The sequence below is a fragment of the Pinus tabuliformis genome, chromosome 9 (assembly GCF_031772625.1).
Source record: "Pinus tabuliformis cultivar Carrire ecotype Pingquan chromosome 9, CPIR1, whole genome shotgun sequence".
In the NCBI taxonomy this organism is placed as follows: domain Eukaryota; kingdom Viridiplantae; phylum Streptophyta; class Pinopsida; order Pinales; family Pinaceae; genus Pinus; species Pinus tabuliformis.
The window spans coordinates 852,325,292-852,351,437 of record NC_142307.1 but is presented as its reverse complement, the minus strand read 5'-3'; positions in this window follow the sequence as shown (position 1 = coordinate 852,351,437).

The window sequence follows — 26,146 nt, the reverse complement described above, 5'->3', positions numbered from 1 at the left end:
CTTGCTACAATTTAACACTCCCTCTTAGCAAGAAAAGGGTTTTTAACATCCAAAATCATGCTCCTGTGGAACTCGAACTTGCCTCTTGACCAAGTCTTTGTTAAGATGTTTTCATCTTTCTCCTCTATAGGAATGTACTGTAACATAATAGTCCTCCTCTACACACAATCTCTCAGGCAACGGTACCTGATGTCTAAATGCTTGGACCTATCATGAAACAATCAATTTTTAGAGAGTTTTATATAACTTTGGTTGTCATAGTGGATCAATGTAGGCTCCATCCCCTAACAGAAGATACCAACCAAGATCTTCCTCATCCAAATAACCTCGCATGCTGCTTGAATAACAACCATATAATTAGCCTCTGCTAAGTTAAGTACTATAAATCTCTGTTTCCTGCTATACCAAGAAACTGATGTTGACCCAACACTGAAGACTACTCCCAATGTGCTCTTCCTATATGAGGGACTCCCTAGAAATTCTGCATATGTGAAGCCTTGGATTTTCACTCCATCAGTCTGCCTATACTATAAACCAAATTTTGTTATGCCTCTGAGGTATCTTAGAACATGTTTTGATGCTTTCCAATGAAGCTTGGTAGGATCCACCATTAACTGACTAAGTTGGTTCACTGCAAAACAAATATCATGCCTTGTGTTCACCACGTACATCGAGGACCCCACCAATTATCTGTAGATAGTTCCATCTACTGCCTCACTTATAAAAGCATCCTATTTCCTCCAGTTAGTACCTAGAGGAGTATCCATGGGTTTGAAATCTTGCTTATGGAATCTCTGAAGGATTTCAGAGGTGTAATTCCCCTATCCAACAAATATCTTTCCATCTCCCTGCCACACATCCAAGCCAAGGAAGTAGTGATTCAAGCCCATATCCTTCATCTTGAACTCTCTTGCAAGGCCCTCCTTGCAAGAATGGATCAACCTGTCATCTTCTGTCAATATCAAATCATCCACATAGAGAACTAAGATGAGCTGAATACCATCTACCATAATGTAGTAGATATTGGAATTTGCTTCACTCTTGGTGAAGCCCAATCCACTGAGATAATAATCTATGTAAGTGTACCAAGCACAACATGCCTTATTGAAACCATAGAGTGATCTCTTGAGCATACACACATGTGTCTCCCTGCTAAAGGTCTTGAACCCCTCAAGCTGCTCAATGTAGATCTCTTCCTCAACCACCCCATTTAGGAAGGAAGTCTTAACATCCATTTGGTGGATCCTACACCCCATTTTTGCTGCCAATGAAAGTATAGTCCTAATAGATGATTATATTGCCACATGGGAAAATATATCCTCATAATCAATCCCCTCCAACTATGAGAAGCCTTTGGAAAAAAATATGGCCTTGTACTTCTTAACAATACCATCAACTGCATGTTTCACCTTATACACCCACCTAGAGCCAATAATAGATTTTCCCTCAAGTTTAGTTATAACCTCCTAAGCATCATTCTTCATGATGGAGTCATACTCCTCCACCATGGAAGCTACCCACACTTGTTAGGAAAAAACCTCTTCAAAAGAAAATGGCCCAGAATCTATAAGTCTGCATTAGTGCCATATATCCTGTATATCTATCTTGTGACCTTCTTTATTTGTGCAAGGAGCTAGGAGCTCAACCTACTCCTGCGATTCCTACACCAATTTGTCAACCACTTGGTCCTCTTCCTCCCTTCTTTCGAAGGCTTTGTTTGAGTGGGTTCCTCCACTCGGAACGCTCCCTGCTCCTCCACATGTGGCTAATCCACATCATCCTCATGTAATGTCCTCTTTCCTTTGAGCAAGATATGACTCTGTGGATCTGACCGAGGCTCCTCCTTTCGAGCTAGAAGTTCCTCCTCTGGTGGTATGCTTAGTCTCACTCTAGAGAGCTCCTCATGGATTTCTCCTCATCAAATATCACATCCCTCCTCATAAAAATCATCCCGAGTGAGGGAAAGTACACCTAGTAAATATGAGGTGACTCAGTATATCCCACAAACATCTCCTTCTTTGTAGTGGGTTCCAACTTTTTCCTGCTATTTTTGGAGACGTGACAATAGACTATGGATCAAAAAATGCAAAATTGGGAGACATCTGGCTTCCTCCTAAAGAAAGCCTCTTCAGGTGTAACCATTCCAAAAATATTGTGAGGACTCCTGTTCTGCAAGTAAACAACTGTATTGCAAGCTTCTACCCACAGGGATAGTGGAAAGCCTTGGTCATGTAACATTTCTATAGTAGCTCCTATAATACTTCTATTTTTCCTCTTTGCAACCCCATTTTTTTGTGGGTTGTTGGGTGAAAACAACTCCCTTCTAATACCCTCCTTAGCACAATTATTTAAAGGCATTAGACACATGATCCACTCGATCATCACTTCTCAAGGGTTTAATTTTATTTCCAGTCTCATTTTCAATTAAGGCTTTAAATTCAACAAACTTTGAATAAAACTCACCTTTATTCTTCATGAAATAGATCCAACGTTTGCTAGAAAAATTGTCAATGAAGATCACATAATACATGTGCTTTGTCGTTGCAAATGTGGAAAATGGTCCACACACATATGAGTGAAATCACTCTAAGATGGCTCCAACTCGACTATCTCGAACCTAGAATGAGGATTTAACATGTTTTCCAAGAGTGCATCCCTCGTAGACGTCATGTTCATCAAGGATGCATTTTGGAAGTCCAATGGTGATCTGGTGCATTATTTTCCCATGGTGTAGGTGTCCCATGTGCCTAAGCTAGATTTCTCCAACATCTTGGCCCTGAACATGTTCTTCCTTGCTACTCATGTAGTGCATGTACTAACCTATAGCATGTAGATATTTTTTAACCCAAACATCAATTTGTTTTACTTGTCCAATAGTAACATGCTTCACTTAAGCCTTCCCTTTATTGAACACCACATCATAACCTCTATCTTCAAATACAATTACATAAACAAGATTTTTCTTCAGACGAAGAACACACATTACATTCTTTAGGTGAACATGGGATCCTGAATCCATCTTAAAGGTGACAGTGCCAATCACTTTGGCACTAAACCTTCCATCATCTCCAAGTTCTATGTGTAATTATAGGTCCTTCTCCTCTAAGTTTCTGAAGAACTCCTTATTTCATGTCATATGAAATGAAGCACCATATTATAATTACCATCCACTACCTAATACATTACTTTCCACGCAAGCAATAAGGGTGAAATCCAACTCAAATTGTGATGTGAGAGCATCTCCTCCTGCTCCTGATACATGATTCTTATTGGATTTCTTGTGTGCAAACTTGGTTGCATAGTGTTCATACTCATGGCAGTGAAAGAATTTAATTTTACTGAGGTCCTTCTTCTTTCCATGGTTTTGGATAGATTTTGACTTGCCTTGGGCCTTATTAGCTTTGGATTTCTTTCCTTTTCCAGGTAAGGAAATTTTTTCTTCCTCATTAGTTCTGGATGAGACACCCTCTCTAGGTTTTCTTCTAATCTCCTCCTACACCAAGTCATACCAAAGTCTCTACCAATATGGGAGCTTGTCTCTTCAATTAATCGAATCCTAATTTCTATGCCAAGACTTTGGTAGACCAAAAAGTGTTAAGCTCACAATTTCAAATCATGTGGCACAATCTCTCCAACTCCTCCAAGTTCATCTCTCACCTCAGTGAATCTAGATAGGTATCGAACAATAATTTCATTTTTATTCATTTGAATGTTCCTGAGCTTATCTCTCAATGCTAGCTTCCTGGCATTAGTGATGCTTTAAAATAATATTTTGAGAGCTTACCACATTCCAAATGGAGTCTCTTTTCCATGCAAATTCAAAAACACATCGTATTTGACTCCCTCTAGGATAATCCTCTTGGATTTTTCTGTGTCTTTCTTCCACTGAGCTAGTTGTTGGGCATCTGATGCTTACCGGTTTTGGAATATCAGTTTGTGTGTACTCCAATACTCAATTTTCATCCAATACAACTTCCATCATGTCTTTCAAAGCACAAAAATTCAATGTTCCCTCCAATGCATAGTCAAGCCTCAATCCATTGAAAGACATTATTCCTGGACTTAAGAAATACCCGCACCACAAATCTGCTATTCGAAATTTCTTTAAGAGATGATCAGGAGCCGGTTTCTATGTAGTGTTCAATTGCTTTGATACCCTATAGAAATAACTCAAAATTTTCAGCTCCTAATGAAATCAAACTGAAATCAATAGACACAAATTTATTCTACTAAATTCTTCAGAAGGAAAAACTAACAATAGAAACACATGTAATCATTCAATCACAATGAACACAATTTTTACTGGGGAAACCAACAAGGAAAAACCCATCCTCTATTTTTATTATATCATATGAGCACAATGATCTATTATAATGACTGCTTCAATGCTTGAATCTCCCTCTACAGTACAATACTGATCTCCTCCTGAGTCAACTCTAGCTAATACTTATCCAAAATAGGCCTCCTACTTCTTCCTATTTCCTTGCGCAATTCCCACTCCTAAAGAACAGGGAAGCTCCTATTTCACTGTGGAAATACGAAGAGCAATGGCTCACCTACTACATGCAAACATTGTATACTCACTAGTATACAATTAGAATTACAATTGTTCCTTTTCCTCCAACTTCATTAGGAAATTCAAATTGCATGCATGACTAGGGCTAGCTTTAGTCAATTGACTAGTTAACTGAGATTTAGTTGAGCCTATAACAGTTAAACTACTCAACTAAACTCATATTGGATCTATTCTAGACTAGAACTCATATAAATGTATTTCACTAAAGATAACACCTCTAGATAGCTAGTGTAACAACCGCAGTGAAAATTCCATGTAATAAATGTTAAAAACAATAACCACAGATGACTAGGACACTTATTCCAAGCTTAATGTTGGGCAAGACATCATAGGGGGTGTTCATTTTGTTGTTTATGGATAAGAAAATTGGCAAAGGCAATGGCTAAGGCATTAAAAGGCATTTTGGCACATTTATTTATTAAAATAATGGAAATTAAGAGAAAAAGGAGGTGAAAGGTCACAGGTTGCATGTGAAGAGGAAAATGAAGGAAAATAATGGAAAATGAAGAAAATAAAGGCCTCATTCATAAAAAGGCTTCTAAGGATCAGTTGGCAAGCTTTTGTCAATTCAATTTTGGATCTCTCTCATTATTCTCTCTCTCTCTCTCATACTCTTGGTTACTTGGAGTTTTCTTGGAGCACTCTTGGAGGGTTTTGTATACTTGGATTCTTGGAGAAAGAAGGAAAAGGAAGAGTAGGAAAGTGCAAGAAGGCATTGGCATCAGCAACTACATCATATTTGCTTGCAGGTACCAAGTTGCATGTATGATTTCTTCACTAGTTTTGGCATGCATGGCACATGGATGTGGTTTCTTGGTTATAATCTGTCATTGGCATGGAGGATGGCCAGGATTGAAAGTGGGTTGCCTAGCCTTGCCATTTCTTGGATAGCCATGGTGATTGTGGGTTTACTTTCATTTCTTTATTTTGGTTGGTTCTCATGTTTCCATAGCTTGGGTTGAGTTACTAGTCCTGGAATCCCTGGTTGAACAAATGCTCTGGAAGCCCTATAATAGCTTGGGTTGAGTTACTAGTCCTGGAAGCCCTGGTTGGAAAAATGCTCTGGAAGCCCTTGGTGGGTTGAGTTACTAGTCCTAGAAGCCTTGGTTGGACAAATGCTCTAGAAGCCCTATATAAGCTATGGGTTGAGTTACTAGTTATGGAAACCTTGGTTGGACAAATGCTTTGGAAGCCCTGCAAGAATTGGATGGAGACCAATATGATGATGGTTTTGGTGATTTCTGATTGTGAGGTGGAATCATTGTTTTATGGGTTGAGGTGGATGGCCTCTGGAAGCCCTGGATGAGTTTTGATTGATTTTTTCTATGAGATCCCACATTCATTCTTGGAATATGGCACGGGGGTGAATGGTTGAAGAGAGATTTGGCTCAGCCATTCTATGGTCAGTTGGAACAGGTAGTCCCATCTACAGTTGGTTCATTACATTCATTAATGAGAAATCCATTCCCTTGATTTTCATGTGTAAAGGTACTGATGTATTTATGGATTTGATGGCTAATATGTGTATTGTATTTCTATTCCTGTTATGCTGGTTATATGCACATTTCATGACACCAGCTCTGTATGGCTCTCAGCATGTTTTTACTTGTATATGAATGGATAATGTGTTTATGAGTTAATGGAGGATAATACAACAAATGGCATGAGGGAACAATGGTTCATAGTGATTCTCAGATAAGTATGAGATACCTACACTTAATTATGTTATTTACACTTGTAGGTTACATGTTGATGATATGTTTGACGAAATGTTTGTCATGGCTAGTAGGGGTTTGGTGATGATCTTGTTCATATTATTTCTTTTGCATCATTGTTTCCTTGCATCCTTACTAATTCTAAGTGATCATTCCATTTTGGGTAGTGTCCAGGGCTCTGGGATGAAAAAGGTGGATCAAATCTCGGAATTCTAGCATTAGTACTGAGACTAACTCACCTAGGAAGTGTCTGGAAAGCGTTATAAAGCACCTGGGCAGTGTCTGGGGAGTGTTAGTCCTGAAACTAACTCACCTGGGTAGTGTCTGGGGAGTGTTAGTCCTGAAACTAACTCACCTGGGCAGTGTCTAGGGAGCGTTACCCTGCCCTTAAGTCTCTCAAACAGCAGTGGGACCTAGGGATAGGCAGTCTGAGTGGTTGGCTTGTCTCCTGAAGGTTATTTGGATGATGTTGGATGACTGTATGTGATGTTCTGTCGATTCCATTTCCTTAAAGTCACCAAGGAGGTTGAATCTTATCATAGTGGCCTCTCGTCGCATGTTTACCTCAGCTAGTCGGTTTCTTGGATAGATGTGGGAGGAGGGTGTTACAGAGCGGTATCAGAGCATGGTTCAACTCTCAGATTGAATGGGTCAAATGTGTGTTGGTAATGCATGCATGTCAGTTGCATGTGTGTCTCTTACACTTATATACTTGTTTCATTTTCTTGATGATGGATTAGGGTTGTATTATGGTTATCATGGAGAATTTCATATTGATTTCATGAATTATAATTGAAATGAGTATGTGACTGACTGTGTATGGATTATATGTTGCTTACATGTTGATTTGATGATACATACTTACATCCTTGTATGTTAGGTTACATTTTTGAATATTTTAATTACATGCATCAGTCTTTTAGATTGATTACAAGGACTGATCAATTATGTTCGACTACATGCGGTTATGCATATTGGTAGTTGTTTTGGCATTGCTTATGCATACTACTGGTTGCATGTGGAAATGTATACGATGGAGAAATGTTGTTGTCATGCATAAGGTCATAGCATGCATTGTTGATATGGCCTTGCATTGGTGATTAGACCCTAGTTAGAGTGATGCTTATGAGTTGATACATTTACTTGCATATGTCAATATGTTGTTATGATTATGTTATACATGTATCACACTAATTTGGTAATCTTGCAGACAAGTATCCTCCCCGAGCTATACTAAGGTATGTTGGTTTATTGTGATTTGGTTTATATGACATATTATGCTTTGTCAGAAGAAATATCAAATTGCTAGCAAGATGGTTGACTATAGAGACTCTCCCTACGAATCTGAAGACCAGTATGGTGTTGGGAACCCCTATGACTTGGCAGTTACATTGAGAAGCTTAAAGGAGGAGATAAGGTGTTGTAAGGCAGATAATGACAGAATCATACAGTCATGGGAAAAATTAGTAGAGGTGAATGGAGTAATACTTCAGAGCTTGTTTGATTTGCAGTGACAAGGACCATTACAGATAAACCATGAGCAGGAAGATAAAACTAATGGGGCATATGGCAGCAAATCGCATGGCGATCACCGATCAGATAGAGAGGACACAATCCAGGATGGCAGATTGTTGGAAACTCTGGAGAGGAGAAGGGATAGGCACATGTATGATTCTAGTTCTGATTCAGATAGGCACTATGATCGTCGTCGCTATCATCCTTACAGGAGGAGTGATAGGGGGTATTTGCTGGAGGAATTTAAGAAGGAAAAGCCACCTACTTTTGATGGAGAGATAAAGAGATCACAGGATGTAGAGGCATGGTTGCTTGGCATGAGGAAATTCTTCAGGTTGCATGATTATTCAGAGAACATGAAAGCTAGAGTGGCTACTTTCAGTCTTAAAGGTAAAGCAGACATCTGGTGGGAAGATGTGAAGAATGTCAGAGACATAGATGAGGAAGATCTGACTTGGAGTGAATTTGAGCAACTATTCAAGAAGAAGTATTTGTCTGAAAGGTACTTTGATGACAGAGAAAAGGAATTTTATGAACTAAAGATGGGATCCATGACAGATGATGAGTACACCAATAAGTTCTTGGAACTGTTGAGGTATGTGCCTTACCTCAAGGAGGAGAAAGCTAAGATTCAGAGATTTGTTAGTGGGTTACTAGTTGCATTCAAAGATAGGATTGAATTCGATGAGCCTAGATCATTGGAGGAGGCCATTCGAAAGCTAAAGCATTTCTATGAGAAATCGAAGCACATAATTGAGACTAAGCCAGTCTAGAGAGGTAATGAAAGGAACACAGGAAAATGGGATAAAAAGTAGGCAAGGCAAAAAAGTACAGATAATAAGGAGAATGTGGTACCACCTAAGAGGTTCAATGCATTGAATAGAGGACAGGGACATAGAGCTGAAGAGAAGAACAAGGATGGAGGCTGGAAGCCCCTAGAGTGTTGGACTTGTGGAAAAGACCATCACAGGAGAGATTGTCCGCAGAATCGGGGTGGTAGACCCCAGATATACAGTGCACATGAGGTGCAGTGTAGGTTTTAACCCCGTACAAAAATTACCTGCATACGAATTCTAAAACACAGAAAATAAACAATGCAATAGCATAACACATAAAACACATATACACAAAGATTTTCCCCTGGATCCCAAAACCGGGACTACCAGGTTGATTTTTCATTATGTTCCTTTCAATGTTACAATACATATATATACATGCCGAAGCATCCAATACCATGGACTGAAAACCATCACACCCAAAACCATGTGCTAAAACTATGCACAAAACCATAGGTAGGTTCGCCCCACCTAATATAGGGTCCAAAAAAAATTTCCCCGGGGCACTGCCTCGAACCCCATAAAGGGGGGCTACTCGCCCCCCTCAAACCCCCTGTGACCCCTCCACTACGCAATCGGCACAATGAAGGGGGGGCTAGTCGTGGAAAGAATATAACACAACCCAACATTCTCCCACTTGTTGTTTTCTTTCCACAGGGGGGCACAGGAGAGCTTAGTCATTTATCCATCCCTGCAACGCCCATTGTTTCTCTACACCAAGAGAACTTCTCAGAGCTCATAGATTTTGTCAATGCATCTGCAGTATTCTTCAAAGTGTCCACCTTTACCAGCAACACCTTTTTGTCTTCTATCATATCCCTCACAAAGTGATATTAAACATCAATGTGCTTTGTCTTTGAATGGTAAGTAGGGTTATTTGCCAAGAAAATTGCACTTTGGCTGTCACAACCTATCCTTATAGCTCCCTGTACTAACTCCATACTTGAACACAATCTCTGCAACCAAACTGCTTCCTTTCTTGCATGAGTGGCTGCCATGTATTCTGCCTTTGTAGTTGATAGTGCCACTATAGATTGTTTCTTACTCGTCCAACTGACTGCACCTCCAAATAGGTTAAACACATACCCACTTGTAGATCTCCTCTGATCCAGATCTCCAGCACAGTCTGCATCAACAAAGCCACGAATATCCAAAAATTTGTCCAATCCTGGTCTTCCTTGGTTGCAAAAACCATAATCACTAGTGCCACACAAATACCTGAAAACCTGCTTCACTGTTGTCCAATGCTCCTTCCCTGGTTTTGACATAAACCTGCTCAATACTCCCACTGCATGTGCAATGTCTGGTCTAGTATAGACCATTGCATACATCAAGCTACTGACTACACTTGCATATGGAACACGGGACATGTCCTCTTACTCTTCTTGTGTCTTGGGACATTGTTCAACAGATAAATTTACACCTACAGGAATGGGAACCTTCACTGGTTTACTATCCTGCATATTAAACCTCTGCAATATTGTCTTGACATACTTCCTTTGGTTTAACCAAAGCTTCCTCTTTGCCCGATCTTTTTTAATTTCCATGCCCAAAATATAGTTTGCAGCACCAAGATCTTTCATGTTGAATTTGGCGGACAATTGGGTCTTCAAATCCTGGATAATTTCTTTGTCATTTCCAACCAGCAATGTGTCATCAACATACAAGACCAGATAAATAACACAGTCACCAATTAATTTAAAATACACACAGTGGTCTGCTTTGCTTCTGGTGAAGCCAAGTCCCTGTATAAATGTATCAAATTTCTGATACCACATCCTTGGTGACTGTTTTAACCCATACAGATACTTTTTTAACTTGCATACCAGTTCTTTCTTACCCTTCACTGCAAAGCATTCAGGTTGCTTCATGTAGATCTCCTCTTCCAGATCCCCGTGAAGAAATGTTGTCTTCACATCCATCTGTTCTACCTCAAAGTTAAAAGTAGCAACAACAGATAAAAGTAATATAATAGAAGCTACCTTAGCAACAGGAGAAAAAATATCACCAAAATCAATTCTCGGCACCTGGGAATAACCTTTTGCTACCAACCGAGCTTTATATTTCTCTACCTTTCCTTCTACATTTGTCTTCTTCTTGAACACCCATTTGTTGCCAATGGGTTTCCTTCCAGCCGGAAACTCCACCAGATCCCATGCCTCATTTTTGTGCAAAGACCATTTCATCAACCATGGCCTCTTTCCAGAGTTTGCCATCCTCTGAATCTACTGCTTGCTTCACATTTCTGGGATCATCATCAGTAATAGATAAAGAAAAATTTGAATAGAAAGTAGATGGACTATACCTTTCTGGCTACCTTCTTTCTCGAACTGATCTTCTCACACCTAGAGTTTGTTGCTCTTCATCTTCTGATTCCTCTTCTGCTGTAAAGTATGATTCTTCCTCCTTTAGCTCAAACTCTATCTTCTCAGGTTCCTTTGGTTGGACTTCATGTTTAATAACATCTTTAACCTCTCTGAACACCACATCTTAGTTGTACACAACCTTCCTTGTTACTGGGTTCCAAAGCTTATAACCCTTTAAACCATCCTTATACCCAATAAAGATGCACTTTTCAGATTTACTATCCAACTTTGTTCTTTTATCCTTTGGAACATGTACATATGCATCACACCCAAATACCCCATATGTGAAAGAGAGGGTTTCTTACCAGTCCATACCTCTTGTGGATTTTTATCCTCCAACACTGATGAAGGTGACCTATTGACCAGGTAACATGCAGTCTCCACCGCCTCTGCCTAGAATTCCTGTCCTAACCCAGCACCACTAAGCATGCTTCTTGCCCTTTCCATCAACATCTTGTTCATTCTTTCTGCAACTCCATTTTTCTCAGGTGTGTATGGAGTAGTCTTCTGTCGTGCTATACCACACTTCTTACAGAATTCTTCAAATTCCTTCTTGCAAAACTCTCCACCATTATCTGTCCTCAACACCTTTATCTTCTTCTCTGTCTGGTTTTCCACCAGAGCCTTAAATTCTTTAAACCTGTCAAAGAATTCAGATTTCTTCTTAAGGAAATATATCCATGTATTCCTTGAGAAGTCATCTATAAATGATACATAGTACACAAACTTACCCAGTGATGGAACCTTCACAGGTCCAAACACATCACTATGCACAAGCTCTAATATTTGTTTCACCCTCTTATTACCAGAGGAGAAACTCACCCGATTTTGCTTCCCATATACACAATTTTCACAGAAATCAAAATCCAAAGAGTTATTACTCATACCTTCTACCATACTTTTACCATGAAGTATTCGAAGGCCCTTCTCTCCAACATGTCCAAGCCTTTGATGCCACAACATGGTCTTCCCTCCAGAGACCACTAGATTTTCTGCTCCACTTTTAGGAACCACAGAACTATTGCACCCATCAACAACAATGCTACTTTGCAACTTGTACAGAGTTCCAATCCGAACTCCTCGCATCAATACGAGTGCTCCCCGAACCATCTTGTAGGTATCTTTCTGAATCACTGTTTTTACACCTAGATCATCCAGCTTACTTATAGAAATCATATTTCTGGCTAATGCAGGAATATGCAGAACACCCAGAAGTGTTCTAACCCTTCCACCTTGCAACTTCATCTTGAATTTTCCATGACCAACGATTCTAGCCTTCCTGTCATCCCCCAAGAAGACATCACCACCATCATATTTCTCATACTCGCAAAACCACTCTCTATGGGGAGTAAAGTGAAAGGATGCACCTGAGTCAATCAACCATGCCTCATGATCTACATGTGCACTAGAAGAAGCCAAGTACACAGCCCCACCTTCATCTGAGGTGGTTTTCGCCTCTGCAGAAGGAGCATCATCAGATCCCTTTCCTTTGTCAGGAGCTTTAGATTTACAATCCCTTTTGTAGTGCCCTTCCTTTCTACATTTCCAGCACACCACCTTTATAGGTTTTCCTGGAGATTTAGATATCCCACTCGTTGACTTATTTTTTCTTCTGTTCTGGGACCGTCCTCGTACAGACAAGGCATCACCATTTTGGCTCTCCATATTTTTCTATCTCATCTCCTCCATCAGCAAGGATGAGTCTATTTCATCAAACTCCAAGGCAGTTGCATTGCTACCTATAGAAATAACCAGACTATCCCACGAATTTGGTAGAGAACACAACAAAATAATGCACTTATCTTCATCTGAAATTTTAATATCAACAGACAATAAATGACTTACCACAATATTAAATGCATTCAGATGCTCTGTCACCCAGTCTCCATCTTTCATCCTTAGCTTATACAGCTTTTTCCGTAGGAACAATTTATTCACCAGAGACTTAGATTGGTACAAAATCCCTAACTTGTCCTACAAAGCCTTTGTTGTAGCTTCCCCTGATACATTCAACAATACTGAATCTAAGACACACAATCATATTGTGCTCTTTGCCTTCTGATCCAACTTCTTCCATTCTTCATCAGACACTCTTGTTGGTTTAGTACCCGGATCTACCGCGATCCACTGATCTTTATCCACCAACAGATCCTCCATCTTGAGTTTCCATAACTCAAAACTCTTACCATTAAATTTATCGATCTCTATCTTTCCACTACTCGCCATCTTCTTTCACCACTAGAATCAATCCTACAGATCTCCCACTGAACAGGGTCTACCACAGGCCCGAGCGAAACCCCTCAGCAACAAAGGCGTCCCCTTGAAGCCAAAACAACTCTGATACCAAATGTAGGTTTTAACCCCATACAAAAATTACCCGCATACAAATTCTAAAACACAGAAAATAAACAATGCGAGAGCATAACACATAAAACACATATACACAGAGATTTTCCCCTGGATCACAAAACCAGGACTACCAGCTTGATTTTTCATTATGTTCCTTTAATTGTTACAACACATATATATACATTCTGAAGCAACCAATACCATGGACCGAAAACCATCGTGCCCAAAACCATGTGCTAAAACTATGCACAAAACCATAGGTAGGTTCGCCCCACCTAATATAGGGTCCCAAAAAAAATTCCCGAAGCGCTGCCCCGGACCCCGTAGAGGGGGGCTACTCGCCCCCCTCAAACCCCCTATGACCCCCCCACTACGCAATTGACACAACGAAGGGGGGGCTCCGCGCCCCCCTCTAACCCCTAGGTTAACTAGGGGGCTAGTCGTGGAAAGAATATAATACAACCCAACACGCAAACTATTGGAGATGTTGGCCAAAGTATTCCCCGTATCTACACAGCTGTGGACAATAGGTAGGCAAAACACTAGGCATCTATCATTGAGATGGACAGTAAGCTTTTTGATCAAGTTATTTCTATTTTGATTGACCCTGGATATAATTATAGCTATGTTAGTCCTGACTTAGTGCATAAGTGTGGTTTGAGTAAGGAATTGCATGTAGAGTCTTGGTTAGTGCAGTTGGCTACAGGTACGAAGAAGCGAGTTCATCATTGGGTAAGAGGTTGCACATTTGATTTAAATGGTATGATTACAGCAGCACATTTGAATTTATTACCGTTGGGTTCATACAGTATGTTATCGGACATGGATTGGTTGTATCTACATAGAACCAAGGTTGACTACTATGACAAAGCTATTGAATGTGTTATGACAATGGGGAACCAAGAGTTTTGCAAGGTAAGAAGAAAGCCACATCAGTTAGGATGGTGACAGCTATGCAAGCAAAGTGTAGCTGCAGGAAAGGGTGCAAGCTATTTGCAGTGCATATTTCTAGTGATAAGGGTAAGGAGGTGGAGGATGCAGATGTGTTGAACAAGTACCCAGTTTTACAACAGTTTAAGGATGTATTTCCTGAGGACATTACAGAGTTTCCACCTCGCAGGGAGGTAGACTTTTCGATTGAGTAAGTGCCTGGGGCAGCTGCAGCATCCAAATCACCTTACAGGATGAGCATACATGAGTTAGTTGAGTTGAAGTTGCAGCTGAAGGAGATGTTGGACAAGGGATACATTAGGCCAAGTGTATCACCTTGGGGCGCACCGGTATTGTTTGTGAGAAAGAAAGATGGTACCCTCAGATTATGCATTGATTATAGGTAGTTGAACAAAGTGACTATCAAGAACAGATACCCTTTGCCGAGGATTGATGACTTGTTCGATCAGCTAAAGGGAGCAATAGTGTTCTCGAAGATTGACTTGAGATCCGGATATCATCAGGTACACATCAAAGAGGAGGACATATACAAGACTACGTTCAGGACCAGGTATGGGCATTATGAGTTTGTTGTTGTTCCATTTGGCTTAACTAATGCTCCAACTACATTCATGTGTTTGATGAATAGTGTGTTGCATCCATATTTGGATAAGTTTGTTATTGTGTTCATTGATGATATACTGGTATATTCTAAAAATGAGGAAGAGCATGCCGAGCATTTAGCAGCAGTATTGAGGTTGTTGAGAGAGCATCAGTTGTATGCTAAGCTCAACAAGTGTAGTTTCTTTCAGACTAAGGTGCACTACTTGGGACATGTTGTCTCCAAGGAAGGTATTGCAGTAGATCCAGAGAAGATAAGGGCCATCATGGAGTGGGTAGCTCCTAAGAATGTGGATGAGGTGAGATCTTTCATGGGTCTGGTAGGCTATTATAGGAGGTTCATCAAGAACTTCTCACAGATTTCTTATCCTATTACATCATTGCAGAGGAAAGGTAAGAAGTTTGAATGGACCGCAGAGTGTGAGACTAGCTTTGAGCAGCTTAAGGAGTTACTGACACATGCACCAGTGCTACAGATTGCAGATCCAGACAAAGAGTTTGTAGTGTGTACAGATGCTTGCAAGAGAGGGCTTGGTGGAGTCCTTATGCAGGATGGACAGGTGGTATGTTATGAGTCCCAAAAACTCAACAAGCACGAGCAGAACTACCTGACGCATGATCTTGAGTTGGCATCAAGTATACATGCATTGAAGATGTGGAGACATTATCTTCTTGGCAGGAAGTTTATGCTTATGAGAGATCACATTGGGCTGAGGTATTTGTTTGACCAGCTGAATCTGAATGCCAGGCAGGCTAGATGGTTGGCCACGATCAGCGAGTTGGACTTCGAGATTAGGTGCATAAAAGGCAAGGAGAATAGAGTGGAAAATTCTCTCAGTAGACAGATACAGATACATCACTTGGCAGCTATGAGCTCCTATGGGACAGACTTACAAGATAGGATCTTGCAGACAGGACAGCAGGATGTCAAGTATATGGAGATTGTGCATAGGTTGCAGCAGAGTACAGGAACAGGTACAGGTTATAGTACAGGTATAGGTACAGGTGACAGTACGAGTACATGTGATAGTACAGGTACAGGTATTGGTACAGGTGCACAGGACTTGGATCATTGTTTTACAGTAGATGGATTGGTCAGGTTTCGAGATAGGATATACGTATCGGATAATAGTGAACTCAAGAAGGTGATCTTAAGGGAATTTCATGTGAAACCTTATTCAGGTCACCTAGGTTATCAGAAGACGCTCACAACGGTGAAGAGATACTACTATTGGCCGGATGTAGCAGAGTTTGTGGCGAGATGTTTCTACTATTAGCGAGTGAAAGTAGAGTGCAAACATCCAGGTGGACTGCTACAACCGATCACTATTCCTGAGTGGAAATGGGAGGTCATTTCCATGGATTTCATTATAGGGTTGCCGAAGACACTTTGTTCTGGTGAAGTCTAATTTTTTAGCAAGTGATGTGGCACAGGTATTCATCTGAGACGTGGTTAGACTACATGGTGTTTCGAAGAAGATTGTGTCAGATAGGGATGCAAAGTTCACTTCCAAGTTTTGGAAGGAGTTATTTTTAGGTTTGGGCACTGAGTTGGCCTTCAGCACAACTTATCATCCATAGATAGATGGAAAGACAAAGAGGGTCAACAGGATATTAGAGGACATGTTGAGGATGTATGTAATGCATCAGCAAAGGAAGTGGGAAGAGTATCTCCCTTTGGTTGAGTTTGCATACAACAATGGTTATCAAGAGTCACTGAGGATGAGTCCCTTTGAGGCATTGTATGGGTGGAGTTGTAACACTCCCATTAGTTGGAGTGATCTGGTTAGCAGAGTATTGATTGGACTAGATATGTTGGTAGACATGGAACATGAGATGCAGGTGATCAAGAAAAATATTAAGGAAGCATAAGATAGGTAGAAGAGTTATGCAAACAGGAACAGGTTGTTCAAGGAGTTCCAGGTTGGGGAACAGGTGTACTTGCGCATCAAACCAAAGAAGATCTCCTTGCGGATTGGCTCATGTGCCAAGATGGCACCACAATTTTGTGGACCCTTCAGTATCATTGAGAGGATTGGGCCAGTAGCCTATTGACTTGCACTGCCTCTGACAGTGAAAGTCCACGATGTTTTCCATGTATCTTTACTTAAGAAGTATGTTAAGGATGTTGATCATGTGATTGACTGGTCTGTATTGCAAGTGGAACCAGATGGAGAATTCCAGCCAGAGCCTCATTGTATATTGTAGAAAAAGGTGCTCATGCTCCGAAATCGAGCAATAGAGCAAGTTAAAGTGCAATGGAAGCACTTTGGGCCCAATGAAGCTACATGGGAGATGGAAGATCTGATGCGGGCCATGTATTCTTCCTTGTTTTCCAGTTGAGGCAAAGCAGCTTGATATGGTGGTTTCGTGGTTGCTTATGGTGGTTTGGTAGTTTCTTTATGATGGTTTAGTATTTTCTTTATGTTGTCTAGTATATTCTCTATGGTGATAGATACCTATTTTATGTTGGTTGATACATGCTATATGATGTTTCAATATATGCCTTATGATGTTTTGATATAAACTATATGATGTTAATAAATGTTTGATATATTTTTGGTATATGATTTGGTATATGATTTGGCATATGTTTTGGTATATATATTTTAATGATGTTGTTATACGTACACCCATGTATGGATGTAAATACCGTAACGAGATGTGTCATAAAGCTCCACTATGTGGTATGGGTGTTATGTTATTATGCTATCATGTGGTTATGCTATCATGATGTTATGATTCCATATGAGTTTTCTTAAGCAAGATGATCATTGCAAATACCTAATGAGTTGTGTTATAAAGCTCCACTGTGCGGTATGTTGTCATGTTTTCATGATGTTATGCCTTGAGCATATCTTTCATTATAAATACTGCATCAAGCTGGGTTATAAAGCTCCATGAGCAGTATGTCTTCTCTCAGTAGGTTGTTGAGGTATATGTGTGATTGAACACTGAGGACGGTGTCCCCCAAGGGGGAGGGTTCTGTAACATCCCTGGTGAAAATTCCATGTAATAAATGTTAAAAACAATAACCACAGATGACTGGGACACTTATTCCAAGTTGAATGTTGGGCAAGACATCCTAGGGGGTGTTCATTTGGTTGTTTATGGCTAAGGAAATTGGCAAAGGCAATGGCTAAGGCATTAAAAGGCATTTTGGCACATTTATTTATTAAAATAATGGAAATTAGGAGAAAAAGGAGGTGAAAGGTCACAGGTTTCATGTGAGGAGGAAAATGAAGGAAAATAATGGAAAATGAAGAAAATAGAGGCCTCATTCATAAAAAGGCTTCTGAGGATCAGTTGGCAAGATTTTGTCAGTTCAATTTTGGAGCTCTCTCATTATTCTCTCTCTCTCTCTCTCATACTCTTAGTTACTTAGAGTTTTCATGGAGCACTCTTGGAGGGTTTGGTATACTTGGATTTTTGGAGCAAGAAGGCAAAGGAAGAGCAGGAAAGTGCAAGAAGGCATCGGCATCAGCAACTACATTAGATTTTCTTGCAAGTACCAAGTTGCATGTATGATTTCTTCATTAGTTTTGGCATGCATGGCACATGCATGTGGTTTCTTGGTTATAATTTGTCATTGGCATGGAGGATGGCCAGGATTGACAGTGGGTTGCCTAGCCTTGCCATTTCCTGGATAGCCATGGTGATTGTGGGTTTACTTTTATTTCTTTATTTTGGTTGGTTCTCATGTTTCCATAGCTTGGGTTGAGTTACTAGTCGTGGAAGCCCTGGTTGAACAAACGCTCTGGAAGCCTTGTAACAGCTTGGGTTGAGTTACTAGTCCTGGAAGCCCTGGTTGGAAAAATGCTCTGGAAGCCCTTGGTGGGTTGAGTTACTAGTCCTGGGAGCCTTAGTTGGACAAATGCTCTGGAAGCCCTGTATAAGCTGTGGGTTGAGTTACTAGTTATGGAAGCCTTGGTTGGACAAATGCTTTGGAAGCCTTGGAAGGCTTGGATGGAGACCAATCTGATGATGGTTTTGGTGATGTCTGACCGTGAGGTGGAATCATTGTTTTATGGGTTGAGGTGGATGGCATTTGGAAGCCCTGGATGAGTTTTGATTGATGTGTTCTATGAGATCCCACATTCATGCTTGGAATATGGCACGGGGGTGAATGGTTGAAGAGAGATTTGGCTCAGCCATTCTACGGTCGGGTGGAACGTGGTAGTCCCATCTTCGGTTGGTTCATTACATTCATTAATGAGAAATCCATTCCCTTGATTTTCATGTGTAAAGGTACTGATGTATTTATGGATTTGATGGCTAATATGTTTATTGTATTTATGTTCCTATTATGCTGGTTATATGCACATTTCATGACAACAACTATGTATGGCTCTCAGCATGTTTTTACTTGTATATGAATGGATAATGTGTTTATGAGTTAATGGAGGATAATATAGAAAATGGAATGAGGGAACAATGGTTCATAGCGATTCTCAGATAAGTATGAGATCCCTACACTTAATTCTGTTATTTACACCTGTAGGTTACATGTTGATGATATGTTTGACAAAATGCCTATCATGGCTAGTAGGGGTTTGGTGATGATCTTGTTCATATTATTTCTTTTGCATCATTATTTCCTTGCATCCTTACTAATTCTAAGTGATCATTCCATAATGGGCGGTGTTCTGGGCTCGGGCCAAAAAAGGTGGCTCAAATCCCAGAATGCTAGCATTAGTGCCGAGACTGACTCGCATGGGATGTGTCTGGGAAGTGTTATAAAGCACCTAGGCAATGTCTGAGGAGCATTAGTCCTGAAACTAACTCGCATGGGCAGTGTCTAGGGAGCGTTACCCTGCCCTTAAGTCTCTCAAACAGCTGTGGACCCTAGGGATAGGCAGTCTGAGTTGTTGGCTTGTCTCCTGAAGGTTATTTGGATGATTTTGGATGATTGTATATGATGTTCCATCGATTCCATTTCCTTAAAGTCACCAAGGAGGTTTAATCTTATCATAGTGGCCTCTCATCACATGTTTACCCCGGCTGGCCGGTTGCTTGGGTAGATGTGGGAGGAGGGTGTTATAGCTAGATCTTAGCCACCAACTTGCACACAACTCTGATTTTATCCCACCAACTCGAATTTACTGATTTAACTGAGTGATTTGGCCATGTCACTCCTACTAACTTCCTACTAACTCATCCTGTTGAAGTGGAAATTCAAATTTCTTCATTTGACTAAAGAACAAGTCAAACGAAGCCTTTTCTTGCTATAATTTAACATTGTCTAACAACCTTCGTAAAATTCTAAAATGAATTGGAAGTTTATGTGGAATATGTTTACAATGAGAAGCAGGGTCCTGAATGGTAAATCCTGTATGAAATTGAAACTGGAATGTTAATCACTGAAACTGTACTTTTGGGGATATTTGAAATTAAAAAGGGAATTTAGCTCACTTTGAAAGTAGTTGCGTTACTTCCTAGGCCCAATTGACCAAGCCAACAACCACGAAACCGTCCCTCTTTGTTAGAGTGTAGACTAGAGAATAGTGTACTTGAAGACAAATGCATGATGAGAATTGAAAACAAATATTTTTTTGTTTTATCTATTGTCTGTTGAATAGGACAATGGAATACCCTTACAGATCTTTCAGAGAATTCATGTTAGTTCCCAAGCCAACCCAGACTACCAACAACCTCGGAATAGTCCCTTACTTCTACAGGTTTCTTGTTTAAACAAAAAGGGGGTTTGAAATTTATAGAAAATGGATGACTGTACATAAACTAGATAAGTATTAACTAGAGACAATAGAAACTAGTATATATACCCATTGTTGGATACATGAAATAAAATATCGAAAAAAAAATAAAGTATGCAGACCTTGTGTACCAATATGTGAAATTTATAATAACCTAGAGGGAGAATACAACTGTTGAAATTCTATTTTGCATGAAACAAGTAAAAAAATCTAACAAATCGAAGAAAACGGTAACCAAGGTTTGGGATGTTGGTGCCAAGTGCTGCCAGAGGTACTAAGGATGAAAATGGCATGCAGCTGCAACAAGGATGGGGGTGGTTACTCTCCATAACCAACCCTAGCCATGTAGACCCTCGGATCATGAACCTAAAGATAGAGGGTCATGATGGTGCCACTTCACAGCAATGAGTACGAGCCACATGCCCTCGCCGAATAGTCTAGAACGAGGTATGATAATTAAATAATAATGCCAGCTTAATCAATAGAGGAATTGAAAGGTTCCAACATATAAGTATAATATACATTATGGTCAAAGATTGGAACCCTCAAATCATTGATGATAGACAAGCAGTAAAATATTTATACCATGCTTTCATTCAAAAGACATGAAAACGAAGTAAAATTTTACCGTTGGATGCCACAAGTAGAGTGGCCTAATCTACAATAGTATATAAACATATTTTTTTAATTTAGAACTATCAAATAAATTACAATAATTACATCTTATCATGCAAAGATAGGGTATGGTAAATCTAATGAATGTTATCAATGATAGAATAAAAAAATATAATGTAATCCCATGAATTCAACACTGTAATGTTGAGCTATGGTTCAAGGTAAATAAAAAATGAATTAATTTTTTTTACATTTGGGTGTTAAAACAACACTTGTAATATATTTTTCATAGTAAGTCTTTTATTTTTCACCTTCTTAGTGTTTATATTGAGTCTTTTATATTTTATCTTTTGGTGTTTATATTAAGTGTATTATCTTTGTTTTGGTCTATTAAGTGTATTCCACGCTAGAAACAATATAGTTAAGAGAACATTTATTTTATTTATTAGAATAATATTCGGTAAACTAGTATATTGGTTAATTAGATTGGTCGTCCATAGTAAGAAATTTAATATTTTACTTTTACCAAATGGATGGGTGAATTTTTTTAGCATGAAATAATTTGATACATACGCAAAGTTAACTTTTAAAGAGATTTTTTTAAATCATGAATTAATTTGATACATATGCAAAGTTAACCTTTATAGAGATAAGATAGCTCAATAAACAAGGGGAATAAATGCGACGCAACATAATCCTTGCCTCTATTGCTAAATAATTGATGAAGGGAGCGTTTGTTGTGCATTTCATCGTTAGCATGGGGTCAATATTGATGGGCCCAAAAATTGTCTATTTTATTAGGCCCATTTGATTATTTATAGACAGTTAAAACATGTATTTGACCCCCTTACTTGCACAACATAGAGTTAATTTGTAGTATTAATGGGTCCTTAGGAATTTGGTTTATCCTTGCTTATTATGTGCCTAATATTATTTATTTTGGTAGAAATTTGTGAGAGTATTCGGTAGATTATGAAGACTTGGAGGATGAGATAATTGAGGGACTTGCTCATTGCTATAGCAGGATCAAGATTGGAAAATAAATCAAAAGGATATTATGAAATTATTGCACAAATTTTGGAGCTCCCGTGATTGAGAAATCTAGGAATGCGTTCCCTGTTATTTAATGTAGATTCCTAGTGTTGGGAAAGAGATCCACTATTTGAGAGATTTTGGAGAGGAAATTTTCCTCCTTTCAAGGGGAAATATTCCTCATCATTTTTTATAAGTGCCAATTTGAATTTTCCTCTAGAGGCATGTATTTCTTAGTCTTCTTGTGGAAAAACTTATATTTTTGTAGCTCCACTTTCATTTCTAGCAGGGATGTACTTGGATTGATTCAAATAATGAAGTTTGGTGCCATTTTTAGCTTCTAAATCTTGGTATCCTTCATACGAATCTGATTATCCTTGGGCTTGGCCATCCCAAGAGCCTCTGATCCCTTTTTTATAATTTTCTTTTCTTTTTTTCACTTCTTATTCACATGCATCTCCTATTCTTGTTTTTCCTATTTCTGCATTTAGTATTGATGCTTCTTCTGCTATAGGATTGGGTTAAATGATTGAAGTAAATTATTTTGAAATTTATTTACAGAGTCACAAGAATGATCAATCCTTATAACAACTTTTAAAAACCATATTCATAATTGAGCTATTTGGATTGGTTTACTAGTTCACAAATCTAGAATTTCTGGAAGTCCCTTGTAGCAAAATAGTAGTAATTTTCTGCTATTTTTTAGAACATGTTAATGAGCTTCATTTGAGTTTATTCCACTTGGATTAGGTCATAAAAACATTCAAGTTAATAAAAAAATTCACCCCATTTCATTTTCACTTGATTAGGTTAGGCATTTGATAGGTTAACTAGCTCACTAGTTCTTGAATTTCCAGTTTTTAGAGTAGTAATTTTTTGTTGTTTTTTAGCACATGTTAACTGGGGTATTTTGGAGTGATTCCACTTGGAATGGAGACCTAAGACATCCTACTTAATAAAAAATAATTCCATCCCATTTGATTTTGATTTACTTAGGAATTTAGCAATATTATCGCTCTTGTAGCATTATAGGCCTCCTGTAGCAATCCCCTGTAGCAATCGATTGTAGCAAACATGTAGCATCACTTTCCTTCACCAATTTTGATCCCCATTTCAACTTTGACTTATTCTAGATTAATAATGACCCTTAGGCTCTAAATACATGATTAGGGAGACCTAAGGACCACTCTAGACCCCTCCTTCCTCCACTGCAAGCATAAAACAACAAATATAGATAGGAAGAAATTTTCACATTTGGAACTCTTCAATGCAAGTTAAGTAGACTTAGTTTATGAATTTCCTAGTTATGTGTTGTAGATTAACTTTCTTCTTTCCAAGAAATTTGCAATTATATTTGTTAAAATTATGCAACTACAGTCAAATTCCACTTTGGACAGCTCAAATGATAGAGATAATGATTGCATTGAATTCCCCTTTTCGAGTGGACCAAAATTGACCTAAACATCACCTCATTTGGATAAACAGAAGTTGGTTTTTGAATTTACGAATCCACTCATGTATATTGAATTAGGTTAGCCCTATGCATATGTATAATTGGACAGGCCGACCTCAACATCAAGTGGACCCTCACGGAAGCCTATAAATAGAAGAGATCTAAAGCTCATTTGGACATATTGATCAAGCCATCTTCTCTTCTCTTATATTGTCTTGGTTCGCACAGGTCTGACTGAGAAACTTCACACAAGGGTCCAAATCTACAAGGTTTAAGCTCATACGAATCTAGGGTTTATATTTCTCAGATGTTGGCTCATTACTAAGAATTCTCGGCCTTGGACACACGCATAGAGTGGTCAAGGGTGTGTTTGGGAAGCCTCAGACGCTTGCACAATATCCTTAAGGGAGAATATAGGGTTTCTGAAGTAGATCAAGTAGTCTGGTCCCTGGACGCATGCAAAAAGTGGTCAAGGGTGCATATGGGAAGCCTTATACAAACACACAGTAGCCTGAAGGGTGCGTCTGGGGGTTTGAGGCAGTTCTGAGTGTATTTGTCCCCAAATTCACGTATACAGTTCACTAAGGAGCGTTAAGGATTGCCATAGTCACTCACACAACTCCTCCTCCATGCGTTTAGGAATAAAATATGAAACTTTAGTACTCTGAAGATTCTTCTTAGTGACATTAGTGTTCAACAGTTCGCTACAAACAATAACAATACATTACAGTTACTCAAATACACATGCAGGAATCATACAATTCTAAACAAAAGTAAGAAGCATCATAGGTCAATAAATATTGATATTCAATGAGAGGTGATCCTTTCCATCCTTCAAGAGTCATCAATTTCCATTATTGACATACCAATTTTTCCTTCAATTAACCAAACAGGCCTCCTCGAGACTATCCCATCTAGGGCTTCCTCAAATCTTTCACAAGTGCTTGAGCATATTTACATTGACCTTACTAGGTTTCATATCTCATTTTTTCCATAATACAGCGTTTATCTCAATCCCTGTCCTCATAAAACCCTAATAATCAAGATGCCTAACGTTTTCTTCAAACCCTAGAATTATTTTAGATCTCCACCATCCTCTTGCTTTCATCAAAGGTGTCATCATTGGGGTGATCTCCATGGCTTTTCTTCAGTCCAACTCTGGTACCATGTTAAATTTCTTAGGGCTATATTGTTATTTTCTTTCATAATTGCATTTGTTCATTAACACATTAAGTTCACCCCTTAAAATCATGACATTATTCAGATTTACATCATTATTCATCAACATATGCAACTATGTAGAAAGAACAATAACATCATCATCAACGCAGCAGAACATAAATGAACAATAGAAGAAAAGCATCCACACATAGATACACGGGGATTGGTCGGAGACCAGTGAAAAGCCCACTATGGGGAAAACCCTTGCAAATTATTCTTCTTATAAATTTTCATCAAATGATTAAGCAAAAGAGAGTACAATGATCCATATCTTCACAACCACTAGAACATCCATGAAATGAACCTAAACATGTTTGTATTCAAAACCATGATTCTGAGGACTGTAATGTACTATTACTGTCTGTAGCCTACTATTGAACACTGATGTCACTAAGAAAAATCTTCGGAGTATTGAAGTTTCATATTTTAGTCCCGGACGCATGGAGGAGTTGTGCTAGCAACTATGGAAGTCTTGGATGCTCCCTAGTGAACTGTATGTGTGCATCTGGGGACAAATACATTCATATATGCTTCAAAACCCTACACGTACCCTTCAAGATACTGTGTGAGTGTTTGAGGCTTCCTAGTCGCACCATTAACCACTCTATACGTGTTTCTGGGGACCAGATAGTCCGATCTGCTTCATAAACCATAGACACTCCCTTCAGGTTACTGTGTGAGCGTCTTAGGCTTCCCAGACGTACCCTTGACCCCTATGTGTGTGATTCTAGGGCTGGGAATTCTTAGTTATGAGCCAACGTCTCAGAAACAGAAACCCTAGATTCATGCAAGCTTCAACCTTGTAGTTTCAGACCCTTATGCAAAGTTTCACTGTCAAACCTGTGCAAACTAAGATAATATAAGAGAAGATATTATGGCTTGATAAATGTGTCCAAATGAGCTTGAGGTGTCTTCTATTTATAGGCTTCCATGAGGTTCCACTTGATGTTTAGGCCGACCTAATCCAATATACATGAGTGGATTAGTAAATACTGAAGAAGCATATCATCAGACTTAATATGAGCTCCACCTGTCACCTAGTCTAAATAACTTGATATTGTGATATTGATGATTTTGTTATTAATTATGATATACATTTATTTATGAAAATATGAGTGATTTGGTTTAGTAAAGTGTTATGTTTGCAGAGAACATTGCATGAAGAAAGCTCCCCGATCTAGATATGTCCTCATTGACTGTTAT